This window comes from Mastomys coucha, unplaced genomic scaffold (genome assembly GCF_008632895.1).
Source record: "Mastomys coucha isolate ucsf_1 unplaced genomic scaffold, UCSF_Mcou_1 pScaffold19, whole genome shotgun sequence".
In the NCBI taxonomy this organism is placed as follows: domain Eukaryota; kingdom Metazoa; phylum Chordata; class Mammalia; order Rodentia; family Muridae; genus Mastomys; species Mastomys coucha.
Window position 1 is genome coordinate 10559407 of NW_022196901.1, and position 15889 is coordinate 10575295.

Below are 15889 nucleotides of genomic sequence, written 5' to 3' on the forward strand. Positions count from 1 at the left end.
TAAACAAACTCTATGCCAATGGGTCTTTCTTGAATGGTCCATATCCTCCCTTAATCAGTACTTGTTTGTCCCTCTTATAAGGCTTTTTGTTTTTTGTTTTGTTTTGTTTTGTTTTTTTGTTTTGTTTTTCTTTTTCTTTGATAATCCATCCTCCCAGGATGTTTTATGTATTTCTGTGCTTTGAACTTGGCTTGAACTTTGATAGTCAGCCAAATGACACTCAACCATTTGTCTCAGATTTTTCTTGCTTAAAATGTAATGTTATTTTTCTTTCTCACCAAACTTCATATATGTTGTGAGATTATATATTTTCTTCCCAGTAGCTTTCTTCTCTTTTTCTGATTGCTACTTTTACCTAACATGTAATTATTTCTATGGTGAAAATACCTTAGTGAACATCTAAAGAGAGAGTACACTATTTACTTTAATGTTATTTTGTTTTCTGGAAATGTTCTTGCTCCCCGGATGGGACAAACTTTAAATTTTTTTTATATTGACTTCTTATTTTTATATATCTTGAATATCACTTTGTAAAGATAAAGTGAAGAAAACATTTGTTATTAGTTTATAAATAAAAGTAAAGAGTTCTTTCTTTCTCCAAATAAAAATTTGGCTGTCTCTAAGGGTAATGAGTCAGACAACCAGCTTTCGGTTGGAATACACTTAAAACTCCAAAATTAGAAAGGATCTACATCGAGGTGCCAACAGCTGAATTAGCTACTTTTTATCTTTTTAGAGAATTCTGTTGAGTTATTTAGAGAATTGTGCTCAGTTGGAGGTTTCTGGGTGCACTCTCATACTAGGCTACTCTGTGTGCGGAGGTTTGGAGTGAAGGTGTGGAATGCCTATTGCTCCATAATACATGACATTTCCATGTTCAAACCTGAATTCTCTCCTCTTCCTCTTTTCTGTCAGGAGTATCTCGTGAACTTCCACAGCTTGAGCTACCTGTTGGCATCCTTATTTCACTTTTGTCTTCTATAAAGTTGGGAAGCATTTAGTTCGCTGATACCCTGTTTTTTAGTCCTGCTTATGAATCAGTGTCAGTAATTTCTAGTAATTCTACTGTTTTTATTTTCTGGCATTGGTTGAGTTGAGCTCATGGCATTCATCTATGCTGTTGATTAAGAATGGCTAATGTATTACCACTGCCTTTTGAAAACATAGCCAAATATTGGATTGAAATGTTTTATGAACATTAATAATAAAATTCTAATAATAAAAATTATTAGATATCAATATTACTATACTTTTGATCCTCACAGTAGACTGCAATCCATGCAATTTTGCAGTCCTCAGATCTAATGAATTTAAAACACAGTGACTGCCCCTATAAATTCATGGTTCCAAATGTATTACAATGTTTAGAATATAGTTATCTGGTTATTGTGGAGTACTTTGTGATTATTTATTGTGGGAAGACAAAGCAAAGGTTAGAAAGCTTAGTGTTATTAAGCAGCAACAACAACAACACACAAACACACTCTGTTCCAAATTAAAAATGTCTTTGCATTTGTCAGGAGTTACCAGCTGGAATTAATAGTACGGTTTTCTTTATAGAAGAAAAGAATGACAGCTGAATTTAAAGAGAAGTCACACCACATATTCATGAGAGAAGATTTCCTCTTTTGCAAATGTTCATATTGTTCTCTGAATCTTTTTCCAATTATGGAGTGCAGAGAGCATGCAGGGTGTAAAGAGAGATTTTCTGTGTTCACAGTATGGTCACCACATTGGTATAGATTCAGGGTCACCAGACTGCAAATGAGACCTTAGACTTGAAAGCTTGTAAGATCTCTTCCTTCTGTCTCTCCCTGCTTCCTTCCTTCTTTTCTCCATTTTCCATACTGTTGAAATAAAGAAAAGCAAATGGGTGGTGTTAATGTTTTAAGAACAAAATTAAACCATCAATTGAACATTCACACTGACATTAATTCTTACGTTGCAGCATGTCTGTGAATTTGACATTATTTGAAAAGCTAACTAAACACATATTAGTTTCCATTTCTCCTTTGGACATGAAGTACTACTGATGACAGAGCAGTATTTGGAATCTGTATCAGTAAGTTCTGACACACACATGCAGAGTTTTATTCTGTGGGCTTGTAAAAGAATTGTACAGAGGCATGAGGGCCTCCCAGGACCCAATTGGCTCTGTTATAATTGGGTCCTGGAGACAAACCAACCTTCTGCAGCTTCCAGCTTTTCTTTGGAGTACAGCAAAACTTCATTTCTTTCTTACTGGTTTCATTCCTATTTGGTCTTAGCATCAACTCAAATTGTAAAGATGCTAGTACTAAAATGTTTTTCAGGGAAAACTTCCCGTAAACTTCATGGGAAATGAAAGTACTTGGTACATCTGATCCGATTTTGTAAAGTTGTGTAATTTTTGGTGTTTGTGTTTATCTTATTGACCAATTGACCAATTATGATACTATCCAAGTAGTATTAAAAACACCTTGAATTGTACAGGAATAGAAGTTGCAGGATGGGCAATTATAAAATCTTAATCCAAGATAGTTTACATGAGTGAACATAGGAAGCTGCTTGAGGTGAAGTGGTGGTCTGTGTGGGGTTTGATACTTACTTTGTGGACATGGTGTTCCTACTGTTCTGCTTCCTCTAATGTTAAATTGTTTTATAAATAATTTCCCATTCATCATAAGAAGAGTAAATGAGTTTGCCATGGTTTGTATTGTATTTGTTAATGAGCGGAATTGTTTTTCGTTGCCCCTCTTACCAAGTTCCATGTCTCCTTGTTTCTCTGCCTAAGGTGGAACTCATCTTTGTGATCTTATTTTTTTCTTTTTTTTTTTTTTTTTGTAATTATATTGTTTTAGACAATTTCTTAAATGCTGTTTTTCTCACTTTGTAAGAATTCTAATAATAAAACTCATGATCTGTTAGTTCTTTTGTATGCATTGTGTGTGTGTGTGTGTGTGTGTGTGTGTGCATATGTGTAGGTGTGCAGAAGCCAGAGGAAAGGAAGTCTCAGTGTTTGGGTATCACTCTCTTTGTTCCTTTGGGCAGCATGGTGTGTGGCTGAACCTGGAGCTTACAGTTGTTAGAGGTGTTTGTGTATGTTTGGTTTTTTGCTAATGATTTCCTTGACTCTGTGATCCTGAGTGCTGAGTTACAGGAATATCTGAAGTCACCTCCAGCTTTGACGTGGGCTCTGGTTTCCAAGCTCCTGTCTCATGTTCATGCAGCAAGTGATGCTCACCACTGAGCCATCCCTCCAACCCTCTGCTCTATTAGTTCTTCCACCATTTACACTGGACTTACTGAGGCTTGCATAGACTGCTGTTGAATTTATGTCTTAATTATCTAGTTTTTAATGGTTTTGAACAGAATTGCTTTTAAGAAAGGTGGCGAAAAGTAGGAAAGAAAATGTAGTGGCTAACTTGCTGCAAATAAAATAAAAAATAGATTTTTATAAATCTAAACACAGAAAACTAACATTTATATGAAAATTTTTGTAGTTCAGGAGATGATGAAGAAAACAAACTTGCACTATATAGCTCTTCGAACACTAAAGTGACTAGACTATTCTAAGTAAATTCAATAATGTTTGCAAGCTAGATGATTAGGTAGTTCAATAATCTGAAATGCCTAAAGTCAGGGGGTGACACCATGTCCTCTGGAAACCTCTTAAATTTTATTGCTTTCATAACACAAATTTACTTTAACTTTCCTAAGATTTGTTTGAGGCATACTTCTATACAGTGACTAATTTCAGAAACACAGCAAATTAAAACTAATGGTATCAGATCATGACCAAAACCAGAGCCATTTTCTCCTACAAGCAGTTGAACAGTGGCATGTTCATACTTTTCCCTCCATACTACCTACCTCTCTTATCCATAGTCTTAGCTTTCTGTTGGGAGCCTATTCTTATGCTGCTAGGGCCTCTTCTTTCACCCACATACATCCTGCTGCTTTGCAGGTAACCATGACAATATTTCACAGCACTGAGGTTGTGCGACACATAAAATGTTGCCATCCTGTCTTAAATTTATTAGCAAACACACCTTTCCCAAAATATACACAAACAAATACCAAATTAAAGTCATATGACATTTCAAAAGTATCTGAATACTGTAATCAATTGGCTTAATGAGTAGGAATTAATCAGGATGCCTTTGCTAGAACTCAGTGAAAGAGTAGGACTCTTGTCTAACACAAAACAAGAATCTTAATCTTTTTCTAAGTTTATTTTAAAATTTCTCTAACATCTACTTCCTTAAGATTCATATTAGTAGAAAGGTTTGGCAGGTAAGAACGGCAACAAAGATGAAAGTAGTTATAGGTCCTTATTTGTAACTTAAAAGAAAAATGCTTGGGCAGTGGTGGCGCACACCTTTATTTCCAGCACTTGGGTGGCAGAGGCAGGTGGATTTCTGAGTTCAAGGCCAGCCTGGTCTACAGAATGAGTTCCAGGACAGCCAGGGCTATACAGAGAAACCCTGTCTTAAAAAAAAAAAAAAAAAGGAAAAAGAAAAATGCTCGTAATTGTAAATTGTATAATAATTCAATGGTACAGCATGAAGAGAGCAGTTAAAGATTGAGAAGATTAAGATTCAATATGATATCTAAATTAGACCACATGTAGAAGAGGGTCTGCATGTTTGTGTGTTTCGATGACTTCCATAATCTCAAGAAGATAAAACAGTTTGTGTAAGATGATACAACACCATCCAACAACATTTTATTACCAATGCTAATCTTAGCATTTGAATGATACTCATTTACTCTACTGTAACGCTCTTGGGTAATACTAAAATTCCCATGAATTGGTAATCACACTAATAGTGATCATTGGGTCATCTTTTGGGGGATTTACAATATCTCCATTAAGAGCACATCGTGACTCCTATTTACCAGTTCATGCACTATCTCTTTATTTCCTAGTCTGGCCTATCTGTGGAGTGCCTGTTCATTGAGTTGTGATAAAAGCATAAATACTATTAAAAATAAATCCTTCATCATTTTACCATTAATGGAAGCACTTAGCTAAACACAGAATAAACACAACATATCAGATATTATTGCAGAGCTTCATGGATGAATAATTGACCTGGCATTATTTATGTCTTATTGAGAATTTTCTGTAAATGTTTCTTCTGTTACTAAAGTGATGACTATTTGATGATAAGTATAGATGCACACTTTCCTAGATGTGCCCAATGGATGAATATGACCAAGGCCTAATTTTCAAGTAATGCATGCAGTGCCCAGCCTATTCTTGGTCTTTCCCCTACATTTGCTTATTTCATGCTATGTCTTAATAACAGAGTCAGTATCATGTCCACTATTTTTTTCTCATCACTGTATTATCTACAAGATTAAGCTCATAAAAAAAGAGCATTTTTCAGCTTCTCGGTGCCCTTAGCACAGATGTGGCCAGCAGTACAAGCATGACCACTAAAGCTTCTTGCAAGTCTTTGCTTTTGCATTTCCATCTTTTATCAATATCATTCCTCTGCCTGACACTTCCCATTGTTTTTGTTTAGCATTATTACAGAACCAGTTCAGGTAAAAATTGCCCTTGAAACATTTTAAAATATTTAAAATTTTAGAATTGATAATAAATAAAAGCATACATAATATTCATGATGCCAAATGGTTGAAAAATTGTTCTGTGTACTGTGATCAGTACCTTACACGCATCACCTCAGTCTCTGGATTAGTTTCCATTACTGCCTTAACAAACAACCACACATATTAGTGGCTTAAAAATATATAAAAGACAGAGATAAAGGAGAAATGAAGAACAATGAAGAGATTAGGTAAGAAGGGTTCTAAGGAGATCCAAGTGAACATTGACTTTAACAAATAATGGAAAGACCAACCATTGCCTGGATTTACATGTTGTCAGTGATGACATACAAAACAAGGAGAGCACACAATGAGTGAAACTTCTCAGTGTCTGCACTGTCAGGCTGAAAGGATTAGTCACAATCACTTTCAATAAGATTGTGGTGTAGTGGTTATACTAATCATTAATACGATAAGGACATATTATTCAAAGACCAAATAAGGCAGAAAATGGAAAGAAAACATCTTTTAAAACCTTTAGAAGGAAGAAGCCCAAAAGAAGCAGATAGACTGAATACAGAGGCAGTGTAAACTCAACTGAAAACCCAGACAGAACACAGAAGGTAGTATAGATGTAACAGAAAGCCAGACTAAATACAGAAGGCAGTGTAGACACAACTGAAAAGTATTATTTCTGGAACCTGACCAAGGTCTGCAGATGCAAAAATTTTGAAAACTTGTGCCTTTGTAAACAATATCTTTAAATTAAAAAAAAAAAGAGGGATGCAGGCTGAAACTATAGCTCTAATTGTAGAACTTTTTTAGAAGGGGGAAAATATCTATGCAAATAACAACCAAAAATTCTAATGGTAGTATGGCTGTATTAGTACATACACAGAGAAAAACATTCCCACTAACCAGGAGTCACATTTGACAATTCATGTATCAAATCCTGAGGATGAGATAGCAATTTTTTGGGGGGAGGGTTTTTTTGAGACAGGGTTTCTCTGTATAGCCCTGGCTGTCTTGGAACTCACTCTGTAGACCGGGCTGGCCTCAAACTCAGAAATCCACCTGCCTCTGCCTCCCAAGTGCTGGGATTAAAGGTGTGCGCCACCACTGCCTGGCACAAGAGATAGCAATTTTTGACTTTTATAAACCTGCTAACATTGTCTCAAGATACATAAAACAAAAGCACATAGAACTAATGCATATAGGGTATGTGAGACTAACACATATATCACTAATAGAAGAGAAAAAAATTAGTAGGGGTGGAAAAGATTTACACATTAGTAATAAAATAGATCTGATTGACATGTTAATATACATTACATCTCTACCCTAGAGAATTCATATTCTTTTCAAGCTCACACAAATCCTAGCACAAAACTGACCATGTACTCAGGTGAGTAAATGTTCAAAGGAACTGAAATAGCACTAATACTCTGATCACAGAGCTGTGGACAAAATAAAAATCGCCATAGATGTGTGGATTAAGCAACCATTTTCAAAAAAAAACTATGTATCAAAGCAAAAAATCATAACCATAATTTGGAAACTATTCTAAATAGTAATAGTGAGAAACTTCATATCGAGTCATTTGGCATATGACAGGTGGCACATTAAGTGAGAAATTTATAAAGGGAAAATAAAGACTGAACAAGCAATAACCTGGCATTAGCTCAAGAAGTCAGAAGGCCCAGAGCTGTGATTCTAAATGGGATTTCTCATTAAAAGGAATCAGAAGGCTTACCCTTTTAGGAGAGCTCAATTCCTAACTTGGGGCAGCAAATGTGCAAGGGAAACCTGAGTTATCTAGCTGTGCCGAGAGGTAATAAGGATGCCAAAGCCCCTGGGATTCCAGAGCACAGTGTTGAAGAGGTTTGGGGATGATAATCTTGTATGACAAATTCCCTGTGCAGACATATTGATGAGACAGAGACAGAAAGAAGCTCTGTGGACTCTGAAAAGGCTTATAGTTAAAAGGGGTGCTGATTCATAAACATAGAAAGAAAAATAACCCAGTTTGGAACTCACAATTTAATAACTAATGCAAGAAAAACATTAACTGGTGTCAAACCATCCCATAAAAAGTGTTGAGGAAGAAAACAACTGCTAGTCTCTAAACTTTACCCACAGATAACTTATCAGTTACAAAGTCATAGGTTTTTACATTGAAATAATCAGGTGGCCACTATTTTAAACAAGTGATCAAATTTAATCTGACCAAAAGCTGGACCACATGATATTATGTACCTAAAACTTTGAATAAGAAGTATACAACACAGCCTGAGAAATTCCCTTACCAGGAAATTGTCTAATTTGAATCTAGTTGTGTGGAAAACACAAAGACAGATACAAAATGAAGAAAATTCCATAAGGACAGCTAGCCTCGACTCCAATAAAACAATCAATATCATAAAAGGCAAAGGCAATCTAGATTAAGAGAGACAGATGAGTCCAGACAGCCAACTGTAGTGTGTCAGCTCTAACTGGATCTGGAAAAAGAAAAGAGCTGCAAAATATTTTGAGAGTTAGGAAATTTTCATATTTTGACTCCTATAAAATTTTTGTACATTTCCTTTCATGTAAAATGATTGTGTGTGTGTGTGTGTGTGTGTGTGTAGTGTGTGTACATGCGCACTTGTGTGTGTGCTGGTGTATCTATGGCCAATTTGGCTTGCAACAGCACAAATTAACCATGACGTAGCTGTGGATGTTAGAACTCTAACATGGATCTCACCTCGCTAGAACTGAACTATGCAAGGCTATGTTCCCTGCAGAATGTTCCCGGGAAAAAACTTACCCCTGCCTCTTTCAGCTTTTAGAGAATACTGACATTCTTGTCTCTAGTCAATTTTCAATTTATCTGTCTTCCCAGTAAACACTGCTGCATCCTGTTAATCATTATACATCTCAAGCTTCCTCTGACCACAATCAGAATACTGTTTTTCTCTTAAAAATCCAAGTGGTCCCTGCTGGCAATGGGCAAAGAAACACCTAGTTTGCAGTGGTGTTCATGTATCAGGGCGGGGCAGAGCAGATGGCAAGCCTTTGTTCATACTAATTTGATGGATGACTTAGTGATCAAAGCTGCCTAATGCCTAGGACTTAAAAAAAAAAAAAAACAAATCCAAGCAGTGCAGCATGGGAGAACGACAGAGACCTGCACACCACCATGCCACCCACAGATTTGCCCTCCAGCCCCTGGCACAGGTAGGCCATAGACACCCACTTGCCACCATACCATGCAGCACAGATAGAGGATGTCACACAGGGGCTCTCCAGCTGCATGGCCAGACTGCAGCATGAGCCACCACAAAAATGTGAGTACACGGTCATCAGATGGGAGACAAAGAGAAGTAGAACAGCTTGAGCATTATGAGGAGAGATGGACTAGATCACGAGAATAGAGAGGAGCAGCCTGCTGTGAGTGGTCAGCCATGGCATCTGGATCCATGCTGAAGTCCCATCTGGTGTTGCTTCTGAGGGCCTTGAACTTGGGAGAGTTATCCCTGTCCCTCACTAGCTGGAACACGCAGGAAAACAGCCCCTGCACCTTGCCTGGCCAACACAGGAAAACTGATCCTGGTGGCAGGGTTGCAGGTGAGCCAGCCCCAAGGGCAAGAGTATGAGAGAGCTAGTCCCACCACTCACCTGCTGTGAGGTGGTGTGGGTGAACAGGGGATGTCTTCCCTCCCTTGCCCCTTACCACCTATGGCAGTTGGGAGAACTGGCCTGTGTCCCTCACCAGCTGCAGCACTCAGGAAAGCAGGCCCTGCACTTCATGTAGGCAGCACAGTAAAGCTGTCCCTGGTTGAGGAAGCACTAATGAGCCAGCCCTGAGGGAATGAGAGCAGGAAAGCTGGCCCAGCACTTGGGAGAGTGGGCCCTGAACCTTGACTAAACAGCATAATGAAGCTGGCTCCATAGGTTAGGGTAAAGGTGAGGACCCTAAAGACAAGAAAGCAGCAAAGCGGACCCTGACTCCTGATGATGGTGACACTGAGTGGCCTAGCTGGAGCAGTGCTGGAGGGCTTGTCCTGGTGGACCGGATAGGGTGAGCCAGTGTGCTGTCCAGCTCAGCTACCACCAGACCCATCTGAGTAGACTCGTCCCCAAATCTACAGCATCTGTAGACAGTTGGGAAGCATGAAAAGAGCCAGTCCTGCTAACCCAAAGCTGCAGGATCTCCACAACACAGGGCCACAGCAGAATAATAGGAAGGAATCCTGATGAGGATCCAATATTGATAGTGTCACAGAAGCCAGCAGTACCAAACCAGACGGAGAACTTATTGCAATGAGCATTTTCAAATGAAGATGTGTGGACAGAGGAATATACATCTGTGGGACACAGGTGAAACACTACAGCTTCCCTGAAGAGATGATTTCTACATTTTGTTTTTATTGTTGTTGCTATTTGTTTATGTGGGTGTGTTTTATTTTGGGTGGGACTTTGCAAGAGCAAAGGGCAGATATGAGGCAACAGGGTGAGGAGTGGGATTCAGATACATGATATGAAACTCGCAAAGAATCAAAAAAAGAAAAAAAAAAAGACCTAGGGGGCTGGAGAGATGGCTCAGCAGTTAAGTGCATTGACTGCTCTTCCAAAGGTCCCGAGTTCAAATTCCAGCAACCACATGGTGGGCTCACAACCATCCGTAATGAGATCTGACACTCTTCTGGGGTGTCTGAAGACAGCTACAGTGTACTTACATATAATAATAAATAAATGTTTAAAAAAATAAAAGATCTAAGTGGTTACATTGGGTTCACTCAACTAATCAACTAATTTAACTATATTTACAAAGTCCTCTTTAATCAGTCTCAGGTCATTGCTTATTAAGTTGTGGGGTTTTGGGAGTACAATATGCATTGTACCTCAAAGGTTTACAATCTTTATAAGTGCTAGTTTGGGAAATTATTTTTATTTTTGTAAGAAGCATGCAATTATGAAGAAATGTATTGATAACAGTCAAAATATTAAAATGGTCAGAGAAAAAGGTGCCGAAAGAGTGTAAGGACCAGAGGTGGTAGATTCTCAAGAGAAACAATGGCTTCTGTGACAGAGCAGGAAAGCTACTACACACGTGACTTCATAGTGCGTACGAAATGGTGCACATGGAAACCCAGGTGTACAAGCCAGGCCAATCTGAGCGTGGAGAGGTGAGCTGGGCATGAAGGTTCACTGCTGGCTAAGGGGCTCTGCACAGTTCTTACACTGTGGGAGAGGAAGCATCATCTTCTTAAACATATCCACCAATAAGTCAACCAGGCTTTACTGGAAAGCTGCACATCCAAGAATACTGACAGCACAAATTGGCTTTGATAGGGAAAGATAAAGACACAGAGTGGTGGGGGTAGAAAAAGCAAAGGTGAATCTTGGAAAAGTCAGAGGAAAGAGAGTGAAGGTGATTCACACCGTACAAAATTCTCAAAGAATTAATAAAGTATTTTTAATGAAAGAAAGTTCACTTTTTTTAAGGCAGGGATGTAGCTTGGTCGTAGAATACGTGCCACAAAGCCTTGGATTCCTTTCCAAACAATGAAAAAAAAAAACCCACAAGAGAAAAGGGGGGAAGATAGGCAACTTTTCTTTCTCAGATAATAGTTGGCACACCTACTTTAGATGTGACTTTAGGGGGAAATAAACCAGACATATCAAGAAAACCCACATACAGAGGGGCCTGATTAGAATGAGTATAAAGTTGTTCCAGCTGTTTTCTTTTGGGTTTATGCTTTCGGTAGGGTAGTAGCATGTATGAATTATACATAATCAGAGGTGACAATTCATGCCTGTGTGTAGTGCATATTGATTATATTCATGGTTACCACATTGCCCTTTCTTGTCCTCTCTTATCCATGACAATCCACTACATCTTCCTACCACAGGCTCTCTCTCTCTCTCTCTCTCTCTCTCTCTCTCTATCTATCTATCTATCTATCTATCTATCTATCTATCTTTTAATGACTCAACAAGTGCCATAAAGGATTGTTGATGGCACATACATCAGCATTTGTTTACTGGAGCATGGAGACCTTACAAGTTACCATACACAAAAGTAAAACTCTTTCCCTCCCTTCCTTCTTCCCTCCCTCCCTCATTTCCTCCTGAGCTATTAACTGCTTAAAAATCCTCAGGGGGGAACAGAGATTTGTGACCCCTGCCCCCATGCATGGAGTTGATACATATTTTTGTTTTAAAATGGGGCAGTCACTTTAATTTGCTGGGAATGAAAGCATCTTATAGCTTGGAGAAGACATAGTGACCTTGTTTTTGTCTGTTTAGATAAAATTCTGAAGTGACCTTGTTTTGTCTAAGTCTGTTATGATCTCAGACAGAATGTGTCTGTTACTCCTGAAGAATGCTTATGCTCATCAGGACAGCCACACAGCCTGGCTAAAAGCTCTAGGCCAGCTCAGCCTACAGTGAATCTTCTCTGTAGCTAGAAGGACAGTCTTCCATGTTGATGGCTGCCCTTTCCTCTCTTGACTTTCATTATAAATCAAGGTTCAAAATGTAATAAGGAGTGAGTTCATTTTTTCCCTGAGTTACCATTGTTAAAGCAGAATATTTTCTTTAAAAAAATGGTATCTGAGACTGGGGCAAACGTTTAAAGGAAAATGACTATTATTCTTCATGCAATTATTTGAGGAATGTATTTTGTAGGAGGTAGGGGATATGGTGAGTAGCCTTGGGAAGGCTATAAATGTAAGTAAGACAGGGTGACTGTCTTTTTAAAATTTATACTTTGATCAAATACTAGATATTTCAAACTTGGACCATTGATTCAGAAAAAGTCCCCAGGTGCTTATTAACTGAGTTTTTGTTTAAAGTTAGATTCTAAAGGATCAGATGTGGTAACTTTGAAAGAATTTTCAGAAAAAAAGCTTTGTAGAATTATTTAGCTTGGCATATATGGATTATGAAATTCAAATATTTATCCCCCACAGACTCTCATTAAAGTTGCTACACACTGAGTTGTCAGTAGAAATAAATATATGGCAGAGTTTAACTAAAGAAATCAGTGTTAAATAATATATTAGCCCTGGTCCCCATAAGGACACCCAGCCACGAAGTCCTTAGCACTGGTATTCATTTGAATTGATAGGTGCATGTGATAAAAACCGGAATCACTCTCTGAAGACTTGGAAGTCCACATACAAACTACACATTTCCTAGCGTATTTTTTTTTTTTTTTTGCAGTAAGTTATGTGTATATGTGATGGCTGGAATCTCTGCTGTATTCTATTGTCATTGCCTTTTTATGTTTAATAAATAACAGTGTTCTGAAAGAAAACAGTTCCCATGGGAAAGCACAGCACGTAAATATACAGTATCAAAAGCAATTGATATGCAGACAGCCATTAGCATCGTGGGCAATGTCTCTTTAGTAGTTGCCCTATTGAGGCATATTTGAGAAACTGTCTCAAGGCTCGAAATCTCCATGATCCTTGGGAGGAAAGAGACTATTTCTCTAGTCCACAACCACTCTGGCTTGCAGCACAGCTGAGGTTTTCAGTCTCTAAGGGTTCATGTTAGCTTGGTCTTCATGCCTTCTGTCATCTACTAATTGGGTTGTCTTTTAAATCGTGCTGCTGCGGCTGCTGATGGTTTGTTTTATACATTTGCTAAAAGTCCCTTATGATTTTAGTGACTAATTGCTAGGAAATTCTAAGTCCTTTCACTGTCTTGTTCTCCCTCTGGTCGCCTTCTTTGAGAGTGATAATGTGAGTGTGAGAATTTTCATTTCAGGTCTCGAGTTCTAGTAATTTTAGAGTTTGTTTCTTCTATGCTGTTTGGATCTGAAATTCCTGAAGCCCCTCCCCTGTGCTATGTAATCTGTTTGTTTGTTATTAATTTCTTTTTCTCACGTACCATTTCTAAAAATCTGCATTTGTTGTTGTTGTTGTTGTTGTTGTTGTTGTTGTTCTTCTTCTTCTTCTTCTTCTTCTTCTTCTTCTTCTTCTTCTTCTTCTTCTTCTTCTTCTTCTTCTTGTCTTCTCTTTTCATTGCCTTGGATATAAACATATATTTACATAATACATACATACATACATGCATACATACATGCATACATACATAAATAGAGATGGATAGACAGACTGATAAAGATGTAATTTTTTCTGGAACACTTTACTTCAACTCATTCAAGTAGTTTTGTAATATATGGTGGGGTGTCTTAAAATTTTCTACTTTGGGACCTTTTTCAACTATGTTTTATATGTTTGTTATCTAAGAAGCCTGACTTGTCATCTTTAATTCAAGTAATTATCTTCTTATTTCTTGATATGATAAGGTTCTTTGGGGTGTTGCATTAAGTTAAATTAAGTTCTGATATGGCTGTAGTAACCTGTTTCTACCAGACAGTTCCCAGTCAGCCTCCCTTAGAAGAGAAAGTGAACAGTCCCCTGTTCTGCTGGGTAAGAATGAAATTGTCACTCCCATCTAGCATCCTGCCAATGCTATATTGAAGAAGAGGGTTGTTGCTGAATAAGGTAGAAGTTTCAGCCTTCTCTGGAAGCAGGGAGGGCATAACACCACTGTTCTGAGATACAGGGGAGCATGCTAACTCTTTGCTGGTCTTCTTTGGACACCACTCTCATGAGGAAGAGAAACTGTCTAGTTACACAGCATGTAATGAAAGACTGCTTTAGTACTCTTGTGCCTTGAAAGCAGGTTACTGTATTTCTGACAGCTCTGGAGATTGGAAAATCCACTGAGAGAGATCTCACATCTGGAAAATTATTGTATTATTCCATAGAGTACACAGTATTGAGAAGAGTGAAAGGAAAAAGAAGGGAGTGAGTTTCACCATTAACCAAATAAATGTTTCATATTTGTATTTATATAAATTTCTATTTAGGCATCTCTAAATAGACATCAGTATCTGCATTTTACATTTATTTATATGAACACATCATATAGTTTATAATCCTAATATAGTTATATACATATACATTTTCAAGCTTAAGAAAATAACAAATTCAATCCATTGAACATGCTCCTCTTTGAATGTTTTTCTTATATTTATAAGAAAGCTTAAATTTGATATGTCCATTTGAACATGTTCAACAACTAGTTGACTGTGTGAATAACTGAGTTTATTTGGCTACAGTGGATCTGTATACTTACATATTGTTTATAATCATACTATTCTTTATCATTTTCTTCTTCATTTTTTTATTCTTAACAAGTGTGTTTTAAAGTTTTAAATCACCAAACACTATGAAGAGAAAACAGGGAAAGGTTCAGTACTTTGTTCCCATCAAACACTGGACAGGTTCTGTACTCTGTGTAAAGGATGGGTGTAATTTAAATTGAAGAATATTTCCATTTGCTGTTTAAAGGAAAGAACCCTTTCAGCCTTTAAAGTTGGGAACACGAACACTATTTTGGGAAGGAGTGGACCAAGTAAAGAATGAGCTGTTTCTCTGCTCAAGAAAGCAAGAAGAATTGTTTAATTATACCTCAAGGGACTGAGGGTAAAGACACAGCAGCTTTGAAACAGGAGGAAATGGAGTTGCTAGGAGAAAAGAGAATAAGCCTCGGGCACACACAGGCAAAGGCTGTGTGTACAGATGCCCCTGACCATGGAGATATTCTACTGTGGGCCTTGGTTAATTAGATATCCAGAAATGTCAAAATCTAGACTTCAAGATTTTGTGAAGTTTTGTGCTTCTATGTGCTCATCACAACACTCATTCTAATTGCCAATCAATAGCAACAAAATTGAGGAAGCTTATAAGCACCAAAAATACTTTAAGCTGTGCTCTGGGAAAATGAAGGTCAGCAGTGATATTCAGGTTTGAGCAATGTAGGTAGGTAGGTAACAATGGAAGACGGAGAGGGTTAGAGCGACTAAGGGTCGCTCAAGGAAGTGCAAGCCTGAGCTATAATGGTATTTCAATTCCACCTACTCTCCACTCACATCACAGTCTCCCTCTGCTTTGCTGTGAACATTTAAATTGATATTGGCCAAAGAAGGAAGAAAGACAGAGCTTGTCCGATCAGAAGGAAACATGAGTGATCCGAGCTAGATGAGAATTTTCCCTCCATGGTACTCAGCACTCACAATAACCAGTGTCTCAGGTCCAGAGAATGAAGATAGGCATGACTTGTTAGATGCAGGCAAACCCTCTGGAGTGTTAGCACTACAACAAGCCCTGGGCAAATGCACTACAGCTGACCTCATGGGAGCAGGCCCTATTACAGGTTTTCATGAGTAGAAGTTTATAATACCTGCATTGTTGTCTATTTTTCCTAATCATGCCAATCTATAACATTTTATATTTTGCACTTTTTCAAATGTTTAACCTATGCACGGGGATGGGATATTTCATGGCTG

The 15889-nt window shown here is 38.0% G+C and overlaps 1 long non-coding RNA gene across 1 annotated transcript; it reads right to left on the minus strand.

The window, feature by feature from the left end:
* Positions 1-1391: 1391 nt before the first annotated feature.
* LOC116097403 lies at positions 1392-13469 on the minus strand. Its single transcript, XR_004121403.1, has 2 exons — positions 13420-13469; positions 1392-1847 (listed from the first exon to the last, which is right to left on the minus strand). It is a non-coding gene; the product is annotated as an uncharacterized LOC116097403 (long non-coding RNA).
* Positions 13470-15889: the final 2420 nt, after the last annotated feature.